Below are 16,072 nucleotides of genomic sequence, written 5' to 3'. Positions count from 1 at the left end.
TATGCTTTTTGAATTATATTTTTTTAATGGGAATTTCTGACATATTATATTTTGATCATTTACTCTCCACTTGGGAACTTTACCAAGTGGGTGAAGGGTAACACTTTCCATGGTAAATGATACCCAGGGGAAAGGCATTTACTGTGGGTCCCACCTAATTCCTGAAAAAGAACATGGGAGAGTTGGTCAATGGGAATCAAAATCCCATTAATCGACTTTCCCCCCTACCAAAATCCATGAAGTGAACAAGGCCTTAGTATTGTGTAAAATATTTAATTAACCCTGGGTTTTGTGAAATTGAGTAATTATGCACTCATTGTTTGCGGCTTAAAAAACTATCCTTAGGTTTTCTAACAATTGAACACTAGTGTTCTTTTTTATGGGTGAAAATATCTATTTTACCCTTTAATTTCTTCAAATTTTCAAAATGATATTTTTAACCTATAACAACCAAGAAATGGAGACATTGAGGGACTTTTTTATGGCCGGACAGAAAGAATACTATGCAGTTCTGGGCTGCATTTTCTTGTAGGATATTATTACCCGCTCTTATTCATAGATCGAGACAGATAACAACAAAGTTGTTAGTGAGCGTTGCATCTGTTTTTCCTTTAGCCTAATGAGGCAATGTCGTCTTACCATCAGTGGTGCACAACTTGTCTCCGTCCAATCAAGAAATGATTTGCTTTCTCTCATTCTTTGTTTTCTTATTTGTAGAAGCAACAGCTAAAGAAGTCTATGACGATCAAAAATGACTGCTCATAAAGAGCTTAGTTCTCACGTAGAACAAAAAAGAAAAGGCTTTAATCTAAATAAAAAATAGAACGCAAACCAACACCAAAGACCTCTTCTTACGTGAGATTCAATTGTGTTTTGGTTGCCGTTCATTGGCATGGACCTCCTCCGTCTAACATAACAGGCTGAGAGTGTTGGGTTTCCCTAAATGTTGAAGACACCACTCAGAAGGGAAGATCACATGTCTGCCCCACAACATCCCATAACACATCCCCGTCATGTATTGGGAACATCTCTCAATGATGACATCATCGGGAGATGTTCCCAATACATGGCATGGATGTGCTGTAGAACATTGTGGGGCGGAGATGTGAACTCGAAGGGAAGGGTCTACTATAGAACACCAAAAGGGGAAACTAGGGAATTTGGCAAAATAGTCTATTCGGTACATATGAGCTTTACATTTTTATAGCCAATCATTGGCAATCATAACGATTAAAATGATTACAATCATTGCATGATCTCCTAATATTTTAGGGATAATTAGACTACGTTCCACCTCAGAAATCTAAAATTACAGCCCCCTCCTAGTCTACTAGTAACCTCCCTATAAACTGTATCCTTCCTGTGGATTTGGCATCGATCCATGGTTATGATTCATCCCACTTGTATGGTGGAACTAAGACTTCTAGGGGCCAACTGAACAATAAAAACCCCAATATTCTAACGGCATGGCATCTGCTAACTATTTGGTGGACCAAGAAGTCCTGGATTTTGGAGGAGACACGTGTCCTTGGGGTGGAGATCACATGATAGCTCCCCCTCTCTTCGCAACAACCTTGTCCTCAAGGTTGACCTCTAGGAAGCACTTGATGAGTTCAACCCAATTTTCCCACGTGGCATCAAGTTTAGTTGTCCCATCCCACCATATAAGTACCTTTCTTACAACTTGATCCCCCATTTTGATGATTTGCTTGTTGAAACTGACCTTTGGAATGGGGTGTACAATTCCATCTTAAAGTAAATGTGGTAAAGAACTTGCCTTGATTGCATGCTAGCCCAGGTGTTTCTTTGAGTTCCTCCTTGACTTGATGAGCCTTCGTGGTGCATGAGACATACATCAGGAGAGTAGGAGGAACCCATATACGACCTAATAAGGGTTGGTCCAGGCTGAAGTGGTAGGTGGTATTATACCACCATTTGGCCAAGGGTAGCCATCTCCCCCATGTCTTTGGCTATTCGTTGGTGAAGCATCTCAAGTAGGCTTCCATAATACAACTAAGAGCTTCAATTTGTCCATCCAACTAGATGTAATAGGCTAAGTTCATCTTGAGTGTCGTACCTTGGAGTTAAAGAGTTCTCACTAGAAAGAGTTGGTGAAGACTAGGTCCCTATTGGAGATGATGCTTTATGGCATTCCATGAAGTCTAAATATATCTCTCATGAAAGCCTAGGTTACCTCCTGAGCTGTGTAAGGATGTGTGAGAGCCAAGAAATTTCCATATTTTGATAGTCGATTAATCACCACTGTTACAATTATCTTCCTATTGGAGGCTGGAAACCCATCGATATATCCTTCTAGATCTTGTTAAGAACTAGTAGGGGTTATAGCAATTCAGGCACCGACACATTCTCCCCTTACAACACTAGAAAACTTCACATTCTTACACCCACATTTTGAGATCTTTCATATAGCCGACTAGTAATAAATTTCTCTCAATCACCTTGATGTACTGTGATAGTTAGAGTGGCCACCTGAGGGACTAGCACACACTTATTCGAACAATTTGAAGTGGAGAGGCGAGTCCGGACCTAAGATTATTTGTCCTCACTTCCATAACTCATCTTTCTAGACCACTCCCTTAGGTAGGTCCTCTCCTTGCTCAACCTTTTGAACAATTATTTATAGAAAATGATTCTCCTTGGTCTCTTTCCTAACATCCTCAACCCTTGTAGAAACCAACACCGATATGGCAAAGCTCTCACCTTTAGGGACTCTAGATAAGAAATCGGCCACTATTTTCCCCCTCCCCTTGTTCACCACTTCGAAATTATACACAATCAATTTACTTAGCATTTTCTATTGTGCAAGGGTGGCTATCTTCTGTCATAACATGTGGGAGAGACTTTGATGATCATTCTTGATTTGGCCCACCTAACAAGGAGATATGGCCTCCATTTTTGTATTTCCTTGACTGGCTAGAATCTCCTTCTCATATTTTGATTGATGTAGGTTGTGCCCACTGAGGGCCTAGCTGAGGAAAGCAATTAGTTGACCATCTTGTGTTAACACCACCCCTAGGGATGAAAAGAGGCTCGAACTAGGTCGGATAATCCCCTATTGAAACATCCCGTGCACCATCTTTTCTATGACATTCTTCTAGCAATGGAGGTACCAATATGTTCAAACATTGCAGAGTAAGGGTGGCAAAATTCCAAGCCACTATGCATAGAGATTGTAGCCATTGAGTATCCGAGACAATGTCATATCCTTGTAATGGCAACACAAAGCAATCAGCAATAAGATCCAAACCATTAACCTAAGTACACACCTATTAGGATTTCCCTGATCATTGTAGCTTATCACTGTTAGCCACCATTACTTGAAATCTAGTGGAAAAGGTGATCAAAATTCCAGCCTTTTCCTGTACCCGTGGGTTGATAGAGCTGTGGGTCGAGACAATGTCACAATGAGTATGGTCAAAGGATACCCATTCACACTTCCCCTAACATTCATTGTATGTGGTGATGTATGTCCCAGGATGGCATGCGGAAAAATCTTGGGTGAAGGTTCTTCTACCACTTTTCCTCCTATGTTGTTGTTGTTGTCTTCTATTATGACATCAATCCACAGGAGTTTCTTTGTTTCGCTAGAGTCGGACATCTTACCTCATGTGGTGGCCGAGGAGCAGCGGTTGCCGGAATGGCTATCAGTGGTTGAGGCTTTGGTAGATCCCGCATAACCGCCTACTGCTTTACCATTGATTTTTCTTCCTTGAGTTGAGCTAGGCGAAAAGCACAAATCAAGGTGGTGGGCTTGAACTTTTCCACACCTACCCTGATCTCCAGCTTAAGGCCAACCATAAAGAACCCCATGAAATAGTCTTTGTTCGATCCACTAGACACACACAAGAACTTCTCTTGGTACTCCTACACAGTCCTTGTCTAGACTATCTTGGAGATTCAACCAGCATAGTTCATTTTTTGTTGTTCAGCAAATTGCGCATCCAACACGGCTGTGAATTGCTTCCATGTCGGCTACGATTCAAACTCCTTAAGCCACCCATACCACTCTACCACCTTGTCGTCGAAGCCTAGACCAGCCATCGTCACCCATTGGTCCTCTATGATCTCGTGGATACTGAAGTATTGTTGGATCAACAACAACCACCCGTCGAAATTGTTGCCATTGAATCGGGGTAGGTTTAGTTGGGCTGATTATGGAAATCCGCCGATTGTGCCTACTGAGTTGCCCAATGGATCATTCCCCTTCAAATTGTTGCCCCACAAATAGTTCTTGAGGGCTCTATTCCTCTTGTCAGACATTGGTCAGAGTTGGAGAGGCTAAGCACCTCAAAATCTCATCAAATTTGGAATCCATGCTTGTTTATTGTCACTCCAGGTTGCTAACTTGATCCTCAATCTCCACCACTCTTGGTTCACTAGGACCTTGCCACTCGAATACTAGAATGGCACAGACCTCCTCCCTTTTGACGGGCTAAGAGTGCTAGGTTTCCCACATCTATAATGTTGAAGACACCGCTCACAAGGGAAGGGTCTATTAAAGAAGATCAAAAGAGGAAACTAAGGAATTTGGCAAAATAGTCAATTCATTACATATGGCCTTTACATATTATAAATACTACAATATCATAATAAGACAATATCACAAAAATGAAGGTATAGGATTTAAAACCTCAAGAACTAGGCCCGCAATCTCATTTTTGTAATTTGTGGATGATTATTTAATATTTGCTAAGGCAAATATATGGGCCTGTCATCTAGTAAAAAGCACCTTAGAGGTCTTTGCCAAGGCTTTTGGACAAAACCCAAACTTCCAAAAATTTCAATAGTGTTCTTGAAAAAATGTCCCTAAAAGATGCTAAAGAATCCTAGTTAGACAGTTTTCCATCCCAAGATCAAATGATGAAAGCAAATATCTTAGAGATCTTTTAATTATGCAAAGAGTCACTATAAATACTTTCAAGGAATTTCTTGAAATGGTTAAGGGTTGGAAAAAGGAAAACCTTATCTGTTGGAAGTAGAGTCACTCTCCTAAAAGCTGTTGTGGGCAACATAGCCCAATATGAAATGAGTATATTTGTCATCCTGAAGTGACAGTTGAAGAATTGGACAAATTGTAAAAACAGTTTCTTTGGGGAAAGAAGAAATCAAAGACAGCATTTGCTCATGCGAATTGGGATTTGATTTGTATAGATAAAACCAAGGGAGTGCTACGAATAAAAAATTAGCCTTAGTACATATGGAAAATCTTATGAAACTAGGATAGTTCAAAGATCAAACTATGCGATTTAAACTTAGTCTCCAACTATACTTTCTTCTTCAATTGTTACTTGAAATATATTATTATTGTTAGTGATATATTTGAGTCTTGGTCAATTACAACAGCTTTATAGAATCATCATTTTGTCAATGATAGATTACTAAGCAATGCATTTGATATTGCTTGTGCTTCAAGTTTCTCTGCCATATAAGAGAGAGTTATTGTTTAGAATTCCGAACCCTAAGGTTATGTTTGGTTTGAAGGAAAAAGTAGGGAAAGGAAAGAAAAAGTAAGGAAAGCTTTACAAGTCCTATATAGGTTTTCCTATCTTTCCCTTCTTTTCTCTATCTTTTTCTTCAAACCAAACATAGCCTAAATGATTATTATACTAAACTTATAGGTACACCCATGACCTACCCTAATCCAACCCTTTTTTATTTGACCCATTATCATCCCCCATCTTAAATGCATGGATTGGGTTTATAAATTTGCATTTCCTAGGCATAATATCCCAATAAATCTCTTAAGTTTGCCTTCCAATACTCTTTTGCAATATTGATACATAGGACCTTGGGCATAAATTTTTTTTGAAGTTCATAATTTTGAAGAAAAGAAATATTATTTTTGAGAAACCTATTAAACTTCTACATTCCTCCCTGGTTGTACCAAACATTGTAAGGAAAAATGGTTGAAAAAATATTTGATGTGGCTGATCTGATAAACAAAAAACTAATCCACACTATCTCTTTTAAATATGATTATAAACTATTCAGGACCGTGTGATGCACGGGCTTTGTTGTAAGAAATTGAACTAGAAGGGCTCTTATATGATTCCTTATTGGGTTAATTAAGTCATATTAAATCCATCGCAAGCATTATTTTTGTGGTACGCATTGTTTGATAAAGCTGAATTAAATTTCATTAAATGTTTATTTTTAAAAATATTTATTAGGTTGATTATAGCAATGTTTTAAAAATTAAACCCGAAACTGAAATTGTTTTGGCCACCAGTTCAAGTTAGTGGTTTGATTGTCCAATCCGAACAAACATCCCATTGCAATTTAAAAAATATAATAATTAAAATAAAAACTGGTCAAAAATCATTGTACGGGTCAAATGGGTTGATGGTTTGATCGCCTAAGTCAACAGAATCATTGATAGTCAACAATTTTTGCAAAGAGCAATTCAAAGGTGAAGTGGAACCGATTGTTTGGACAATTTCCTAGTTGAATAATCCATCCATCTAAGTTGATGATGGTTTAAAAACCATGGATTATAAGATATTATGTATTGTGTAATTTTTATACAATACATAATATTAAATACTATATTCTTTTGATAGGAAATATAAAATATTACATATAACATATATTTTAGGTGTTATATTATAATATTTATATATAATATAAAAGATAAAATAAAACAATATATCATACACATTATCTATTTGGGGGTTAGTTTCGGGCTTGGGATTTGTTGGACAAATCATGGTTTCTAAACCGTCATTGGCCTCTTTTGGAAATTGTCCAAGCAACCAGTTTCATCTCACCCTTGAACTATTCCTTTACAAAAAATTGTTGACTTGGTCAACAACCCATTGACCCGAGCTACTATTATTGATGTGCAATTTCAATTATGATGTTATGCTAAGTTTACTACTATGAAATAATTTTAGTAATATTAGAGTTTGTTATTATAAATTAAGTATACAATTCTTATAATTAATTTTACGATTATTATTGTTAAAATTGAAAATCAATAATTTATTTTGATTTTTCTTATGTTAATCATTTTTAAATGGAAATTAAATGAATACTAACATTAGTTAACTAACTAATTAATTTTGCAAACTACTTTTATTAATTGAGTTTAACATGCAATAGTATGGGTGATGTCAACACATGGGGCCCATATTGTATGTTATACCCGTAAATCTTCAAATTGTCTCTTTATCTCTAAATGATCCATGTAAGATTTATGAGAGAGAGAGAGAGAGAGAGAAGAGAGATTTTAGGAAGACTTTTAGGTAATTGGGAAGTGGGGACTAATAGGAGCAAAGAGAGCAAAAGGGCAATGAAGGGGTAATGGATAAAGAAGAGATAAAGAATTGAGAATTCAAGAGAGGGGGGGGGGGTTGGAGAAAGGAGAGGCCAAACATGGGCTAATATTTCAGGCCCATGCCATATTTCAAGTCAATGTTTAAACATATTGTAATATTAGATTCTCTCTCTCTCTCTCTCTCTCTCTCTCTCTCTCTCTCGTAAATAAGTCTATTTAATAATTCTTTGTCTCTTTAATAACTCCTAATCCCCTGTAATAATTACTTCTCTCTTAATTAATTACTACATTTATGACAATATTTAAATTCAAATTTTAATTTGATCCACCATTAAAGCAATAAATTCGAAGTTGATTTGTCATTAAACTAACCTATTTAAAGCTACAAATAAGAGAGGTAATGAGAATTGAACCCTACTAATTTGATTGTCATAAACATAAACAGACCACTACACCATATTCAATTGTTGATTATACTTGTATGTATTATTATTCTTAAGCAAATATTTTTCTTCTTAATAGATGTTCACTAATTAATGTTAAAATTGATTATTAAAATTTATATACTAATAAATATTAATATGAATTATATTGATTTTCGGAAAATTAATACACATTTCACTTCTTCCATTATCTTCGGCAATTACCAATTTGTCCCTATATCTCACATTTTATATAAACTGTTGAGGTATTGGTTTGTATTTTTCAATAACTTGTTTTCTTTAAAATTGTTTAAATAACTTATTTAAGGGCATATAAAACTTATAATTATTGTTATTAATGTATTTTTTTAAGATTTATATAAGTTTCCTAATGTATCCATGTGTATCTTGATTTTTTTGTATGTATCAATGCATATCCAAAGCGTATCTTGAAACATCTCTTAAAATTGTCTTTCTAATGCACCTTACATTTCCAATACTTTGAACCTTATTTCAAGTAGGTATTTGGTATCTCACTATGTAAAAGTAGTATTTTCAGCACCATGTAGGTGTAGTATTTTAATCATATACTTTTTTTTTGTTTGACAAAATCATTTATAAAAATAAATGCTTACTTTAAACATTTTGGGCTATGTGAAAGTTATATCATTACAAAGAAAATACCAAAATGAAGTTTTTTTTTTTTTTGTCATGGCATTAATGTTTTTCACTTTTTAGTTTATTTGGTAGGGGTATAACTAAGTTGGCCCATGTTAGCAAGGTGCCAACCAGTTGGTTGGTAAGGTCTCTTATTGGTTGTAGTGGAGACTTGGGATCAAATTCCACCTGCATCTGGGTTGGGGGGTTTAGTGCCTTGGAGTAAAAGAAAAGTTGGCCCGTGTTAACATTTTACATTGGGCCTTTGGGCTGGGGCTATTCAACTCACCCAAATTGCACCCCTCCTATGAAGAAAAAGTGTACACAAAACCCAATTCTACTTTCATATTTTTTAGACATATGCATTGCGTAACAAAACGGCCATGATACCAAACATGTTCCAAGTTCTAAGCTTATTCCATCACCCTTGCTTATAGAGGCCACAAAAACCCCTTTTGGGCGTAGATGGTGTGAAACAAACCACAAACAAGAAAATAAACTCTCCCTCGATCTTTTTCACCAAATAGCTGGATCACTAATTTTGAGGACATCTTTCTCGCCCATCTCATTAGGTTAGCTTCACCTTGTAATTAGAACATTGAACCAGTATCTCATCCCATCTCTTGTAAGTTGCTTCAGTGTCTTTTTAATTTTATGGTCTTTTTTTTTTCTTTTTGAGGACAATACTCTCGTTTCACTTCTAAAATTAGAAAATATTGCTATGAATCAGCTATTTGGTTTGCATTCATGGATGAATTTCCATCCACAAATATTACTATGAACCAGCCAATATTTGATTCAATTCTCATTTTTTCTCATTCCTACCCAAGATGAAATTCTAAATTAGACACTAATGGGTAAAAATAGGTAGAATAAGAAAATATTGCTATGAGCCATACACTTTTATCTTAAAAATTAATTATTTTCAAATTGGCCAATGCTCTATGTTGCTTATTTTCATTTTTAAACAAAACTGTGTTAGTGGTTATAAACTGCCAACCTATATAGGTCTCTAAAATTATCGCATAGCTGTTTACTAGTGGATGGTTGACGATCAATGCCCATTGGCATATATTTTCATTGCAGTCCACCAATAAACATTAATGGTGGTGCTTTTGTAGACCTAGAACGTGAGTGATGACTGTTGGCATAGAATTTCTTTAAAGAATGAAAATGAGTAAAACGAAACATGATTATTTTTCATGCTTCAGGATGCCTCAATTTTTGTGCTATGGGTTGATTTTTCATGGTGAAAAGAATAACGTCCATGACAAGAATTTTATAATCAAAGGTTTTAATATTATTCATTCTTACCTAAAATAAGCAAGAAAAAAATGAGGCCAAGAACAGAAAACCAAACATGACCTTAAGATAAGAGGCTTTTGTCACGTAAAGTGGTGATGTGGCAGATTCTTCAGTTGAGCCATAAATTACGAAGTTACGAAACCTTAACTCCCTTGCCGTGCCGGACCCGTCGGAGTGGAGTAGTATTAGAACAGTCCTATGTCATTTCATCATAGATTTGCTATGCTTTGTGCACGAGCGTATTCGACCTGTCACGTCATTTCCAAGTTTCAGTAGCCTCTGCCTCTGCCTCTGCCTCTGCCTCTGGGCTCTGGCAGTGGAGCTTCATCAATGATCTCAATCGTGTGAGCGGTGACCCCTAGCCCTAACGTGTTCGTTGCGCAGTTCAGATTTCAGAGGTGAGCATGCCGACCGCTCATCAGCGCTGCGCTTAAACATCGGCTGATCACCCAAGCAGTAGCAAAGCCAAGCACAAGGCATCCCTCAGATTGGATAATCCACGGACTCATCGAATGGGCCTCTCTCTAGTCTCTAGTTCTCTACTACCAGTCACACAGACCCTACATCTTGCAAAAAGGATCCGCCATCCACCATCCGTCTAATTTATTTACAGCTGATCTTAGGGGTGTCAATGGACGGATTTTGAATTGGACTCTGTTCAAATAAAATCAATTTAGATAGATTATATGGACTAATAAGACATATTGAATTGAATCAATTTAAACTTAATGGTATAAAGGATTTATTGGATTAAACAGACGTGATCCATTCGTAATGAATTTATATTGGATTGAATGGGATTGTGAATAGGAAATTAGAAATTAGAAATTTCGTTTGATATCTACACTTGGTGGGCATTAATTCTTCTACTTATAATAAATATAATGTTAATAAAAATGGGCTGGGCTAGGATTAATTAGTTCATACCTAGCCCACCTGCTTCAGAACTAGCCCGAGCCCACAATTTCTCTTTGGTAACAATTTAAGCAAGCCATATTATTGACAAAAAAAAAAAAAACAATACATTTTTCTTAAGGCGATGTTTGGTTTCTGATTCTAAAAGAGGTTATCTTGTTAAAAAATATATATTTTTTTAAAGAATGACAGGCATTTTATTGATTGAACGAGACAATACAAGAGAAGAGGCTGCCATGTACCACGATAAGTTAGTATTGATGTGTGCATGCATGTACAATAGATTGGTGATGCATGGAATAGAGATTTTCATCCTGAAACCAGCTGAGGTGAGACGTGAGACACGAAAGCAACCATGAACCAATCACGGCCTTAAAGGCATTACAGGCTGCAGGCAGTCTGGTCTGGTCTGGGCCTGCCGACCACGGAATCTTGGATAGGGTCCATTAGCTGAAGTTGGCAACCTACAATTTTGTTAGTACTGTAACCGATTGACCATGCATCCATGATCCATTGAATCATTGACAGCTCTTGGGCCAATCAAGTAACCAAATCGGACTACTTGTTGTGATGTTCGACCTCTTGGCTTTTCCTCTGCCATGCCATGTATGGGCATAGCTTCTTCTGGGTCGAAAAGTCCAGACTTGGCCCATATATAAATAATAACTACCGTACGTCGTCCACACACCATCTACACAGTGGGTGGGTCCCTCACCAACTGGACAATTAGACAATTGGGATCTCCCTCCACGTGGCAAAAATGGGTCAGGGTCGTGCAGGGAAACTCCCCGCCGCTGCCTGGGCCCAGGCCCCAGGCCCCAGTTGTGGACATGTTCATCTAATTAAGAGGAAATAAATATTCGAATCCAACTGTGAAGATGGTGTGGACCAGACACCAGAGAATATCATCTGCTTGCAACAAGCAACTGATTACGACTTTTTGGTCGGTCATTTTTCTTGGAGAGGTACGGATTAAAAAGGGAGTGTGGATTAGATGGATTTGCAGAGAGATCGATGTGGGGGTCGTCTATATATGATTGAAATAATGCAAATTCCTATTACTTATCTTTTTATCTGCAATTCTGCATTGGCACGCACATACAAACACCCACGTTATTATATGATTTTTTATAATATAATATATATTAACTACGCAGAGTTGGAGAGAGAAGGAGAAGAAGGGTTGAAGGGAGAGAGAGAGAGAGAGAAGAATTGAATGAAGGATCTGACTTTGCTTCATCAACTCCATTCTCTCTCCTCGGCGGTACTGTTTCTGTAAAAGCAGGTGTGGCAGTCCGTCCTTCCAAGTTCCAACTGAACACTTGTTATTTATTACGCTTCACCATCCAATATGCCCTCCCCAGTCCCGCTCACCCAACATAATATTCATCTAATTCCCTTCCAATGTTTTAAAGATACGACCCCAAATAGAAAATCAATTTAGCCACGGGCTTCTCCAACAGTGGCTCGACCTCCAATCTGAATGAATGGTCCTCAAAAAACTCGTAAACCATCAAACCCATCCAATACCCCAGTCTGTCTAGGAGAGCCAAGCCAAGCCATGATCTAGAGTGTTGAATTAATTAGCCCCGGTCCGTTCAATCACAGACCAGAAAGGGTGTTGTGGGCAGCAAGTGGCACTACCCCATGTGATGTGTTTAGTGTAATGCATTCTGACACAAACGTTTGCTGGGTTCTCCAATCTCCAGTGTCCTCCGCTCCGCCCATGTGACGTGCGTAGAAACACCCACCCACCGCCACCAGGCCCACAACCTAGGCTTATATAACCCCTATCCCTAATAACATTAATACAAAAATAGGGAAATATATAGGAATAGGATGACGATTGTTAGGATGTCCCCGTGTGCATTATTAAATAAGGTCGAGAGATTTCTGTGCAATGAGAGAGAGATTCGGATACTTATCTCTTGCTTAAATCACTCACTCACTACGAAGGCTGAAGCAACGCTAACTTAAGCCTACGCTGAACAGTCTCAAGACTGGTGGGTTTACGTTAATAACATCACCGTCATTTTCACCTATAATATTTTTTTTTTTTTAAATTGATGTTATCTTTAGCTAAATCTCTAAAAGTTAAACGTATTCTTTGAAGAGCGGTGGTCGATTTCCTTGGGTGCCTGACTTTGGCATTCTTAGACTAACATCCCTTGCGGGGCAACCCTGATTAATGGCTAGTATGGCTACCAAGGTTCCTCATGGGCACATACATGCTCATGGGGATTGTGCATGGGCCGGCATTACACCACCGATACTCAATAGAGGCTTGGCATGTGGACCTGGCCTAAGCATGACCCTTCACCACGCCAACCCATGTCCAAGTTGAATGAGCTACCCCATTGCCCATAGCGCAAAAGTGTGTTCTGTTCCAATGGTTGCCTATCATCATTGGCACATCAGGTGCCTACATCATCGGCATACAGGGGTCCCTCTCATTGGTGCCCAGTCGCCCCTCATCATGGCCGCCCCCTTTAGCACGTAAGAGGCACCTCCCATGAACCGGCCAAAGACAGTAGAGAGCCCTGGCCATGCGAACTGAGGTCATGATCCAATCCTACTAAACTTGGTGGAACCATCTCATCGGGCAACTCCTAGCCCTAAGCACACATAAGCCTACCTTAGCCTAGACGCCGCACAAGTTTCTTCCGCCGCAAATCTATCCCCGTGACACTATGTCCTCCTCTATCTTTAACCCCAATTACAATTTACAACTGCAATCTCTCTCTCTCTCTTAACTTACGCACCCCGTGCTGAGACCGGATATGCTCCTCACATAATGCATCTCACGCCGACCTTACAACATGTCCTAGCCATTCATCAGGAATATTTCCTGTACTTGTATTTATTATTTATGGGGAGATGTTCTCTATACATGGTTGGGTATAGCTATGAGGCCGGTGTAAGATGCACTCTATGAAGAACATATCCCAATTCCCTGTGCTGTACATTAAGAAAAATCCACTTTTAATCATTAATTTTTGGATAGAAAAGAATAGAAGGGATTCATGGAATTTCGGCCAATACCAACAAATGGAATGGTGTCATTGCCGTTAAGGTTCAAAATTTCGATATGATACATCCTATATCACATCTTTTGGGTCCCAATATGCCTATTTACAGGTGTTTCAATACCTCACTAAAAACTAAAAAAATATGTTTCCACATGTATCTAAGTAAGCTTATACCGATATATAGAAACATATCGATACTTTGAACCATGATTTATTGTGCATCTACGTGTAATAATGCACTATTTCAATTTTGTGATTTTATAACTAATAATTTTGTGTCCCCTCATCTTTAGTCATGCCATCTTTTTGCTAGGGGTGGATTCGAGCTGAATACTTGGCTATTCAAGCTTATCTCATAGCAAGAGTACTAAGCTCGAGCTCGAGCTCGTAAGTTCATTCTCGGCTCGGTTCAGAAGTTCGTAAATTCAAGTTCAACTACAAGCTAAGATCTTTTTTAAAAAATAAAAATTATACATATAAAAATAATATTTTTATTTTACATACAGAAAATTAAGAATTATAAAAATTATTTATTATTATGCATACAAAAAATAAGAATTATAAAAATTATTTACTATTATATATAAAAAAAAATATTATTATATATAATAAAATTTATTTATTTATTATATTAATCTCATGAGACGAACTTTACTGAGCTCGAACTCAGCTTGATTAGCCAATGAACCTATGTATTAAGTTCAACTGAGCCAATTAAACTCAAATAGCTCATGATAAACTCGATTCTAGCCAACCCTACTCTTTGCCGGTCCGAATCTACTGTCCACACAAACTCTGTTTATGCAGGATTCACGGGGTAATATTATGTGAGTAGACGTGGCAGAGTTCTCGTGGACGGGTCATCCAGAGTCACTTTGCTACATCCCTCCTTCGAGTCTCAATAAATGCTTTGCCGTTCATAATTTCGTATCTGCGTATTTTAGTATGTTACGTGTTCTATATGATAACATGCGCGTTTACAACCCCCCACCGCTCCAACTTGTCTCAACCAAACGACGCTCATGTGGGATCCAACATCCAACGGTTAGCTTCTCAGCATATAAAAATCTGACGGTTCACTCCATTAAAATCTGTCAGGAATTATTTATGTACGGAATACTACCCCATCATTTATTACCCTTCCCATCCAATTTGCTGTCTCTCTCTCTGTTAATGGTCTGTTTGCATTTATTTATTTAATCAAGTTAGTGATTAATATATATTTGATCACCAAAAATCATGATTTAGTTATGCACAATCTGTTTGTTTATACTTTATACTATTTGGAAAACCACCAAGAGTTGAACTTGTTTGGATGAACTTTTGTTTTCGACCTTTGGACTCTGTGAACTCGAAAAGAAAAATAAACCAAAGAAGTGTTTCAGATTTTGTGCTTTTGGGCGTTAAATGCACAAATCCTAAAGTTTCTCCAAACAGATCGTCAATATCCGTTGCTTGTAGAGTTGTAGGGCAAAACAAATGAAGCCCAAAAAAAAAAAAAAATGATAATCCAGTTAAGAGAGAGTGCAATGATACAATAATGGCTGCTGCTGTGGTCTATTTGACATGTAGTAGAGTTGTAGGCCTTTATATGCGCTGGGACCTGGGAATCTGAATTGGAGAGGAGAGAGAGAGAGAGTGATTGAATTAATAACTAAAACAAAGTTGTGAAGATATCGTTTTGTTTTGTCTCTGTAACATTTGTGAACTCCATCACTATCAGCCAGCTTAAGTCATATTATAACATGGATGAACATATGACCCCATGACCACCCCCCCCCCCATTCGGTTCAGTGTGTCTCTAAGACAGTCCCAGGTCCTGTGGAGATGGGTTCGGATTCCATCAAATCCGGGTCCTGTTGGAATTAAAACTGGTCAAGCCAGCCAATTAACTTACAACACGGGAAGGAAAGAATCAAAGAACTCAGCTGTATCCAATTCCAACCGGGTCAAACTATAACCCGTCGGTAGTGGGAGGGACCTGACCAACCTTGTTACGCGTCTAATTTCATCAACAGTAGTACTATAGCGAGTGGAAAGCCACAATCTCTTCTGCTGCTTCATCTTCTTCTTCTCCTGTATATATATATATTTTGTACAAATCTACAAGACTGAACAGGATTTATTATTACTGCTAGGTGGTGATGAGTGATGACGATAATCTCTTCTCTCATTTCCAAGCCGGCTGTTGTCCTCGTGTAATTTCTCTCTCTCTCTCTGTGAAACTGAAAAGGTCGTCATAAGTCATAACATGCTCACACACGCACGCATAAATCACTGCAACCAACTCGACATTTACTCCTAAATCCTTTTTTTTTCTTAGGTTTAATTTCTATACTTGTTGCCTGTTTGGGGCCCTTTCAAAGTTTCAGGTGCACTTTTGTAGGGCCTCCATAGCTTTTAATGAACCCAAATCTGCCCACCCCTTATTAATAACTTTGCCCTAT

This window comes from Nelumbo lutea, chromosome 6 (genome assembly GCF_056320005.1).
Source record: "Nelumbo lutea isolate HS-2025 chromosome 6, American lotus-T2T, whole genome shotgun sequence".
Taxonomy (NCBI): Eukaryota; Viridiplantae; Streptophyta; class Magnoliopsida; order Proteales; family Nelumbonaceae; genus Nelumbo; species Nelumbo lutea.
This window is presented reverse-complemented; position numbering follows the sequence as displayed.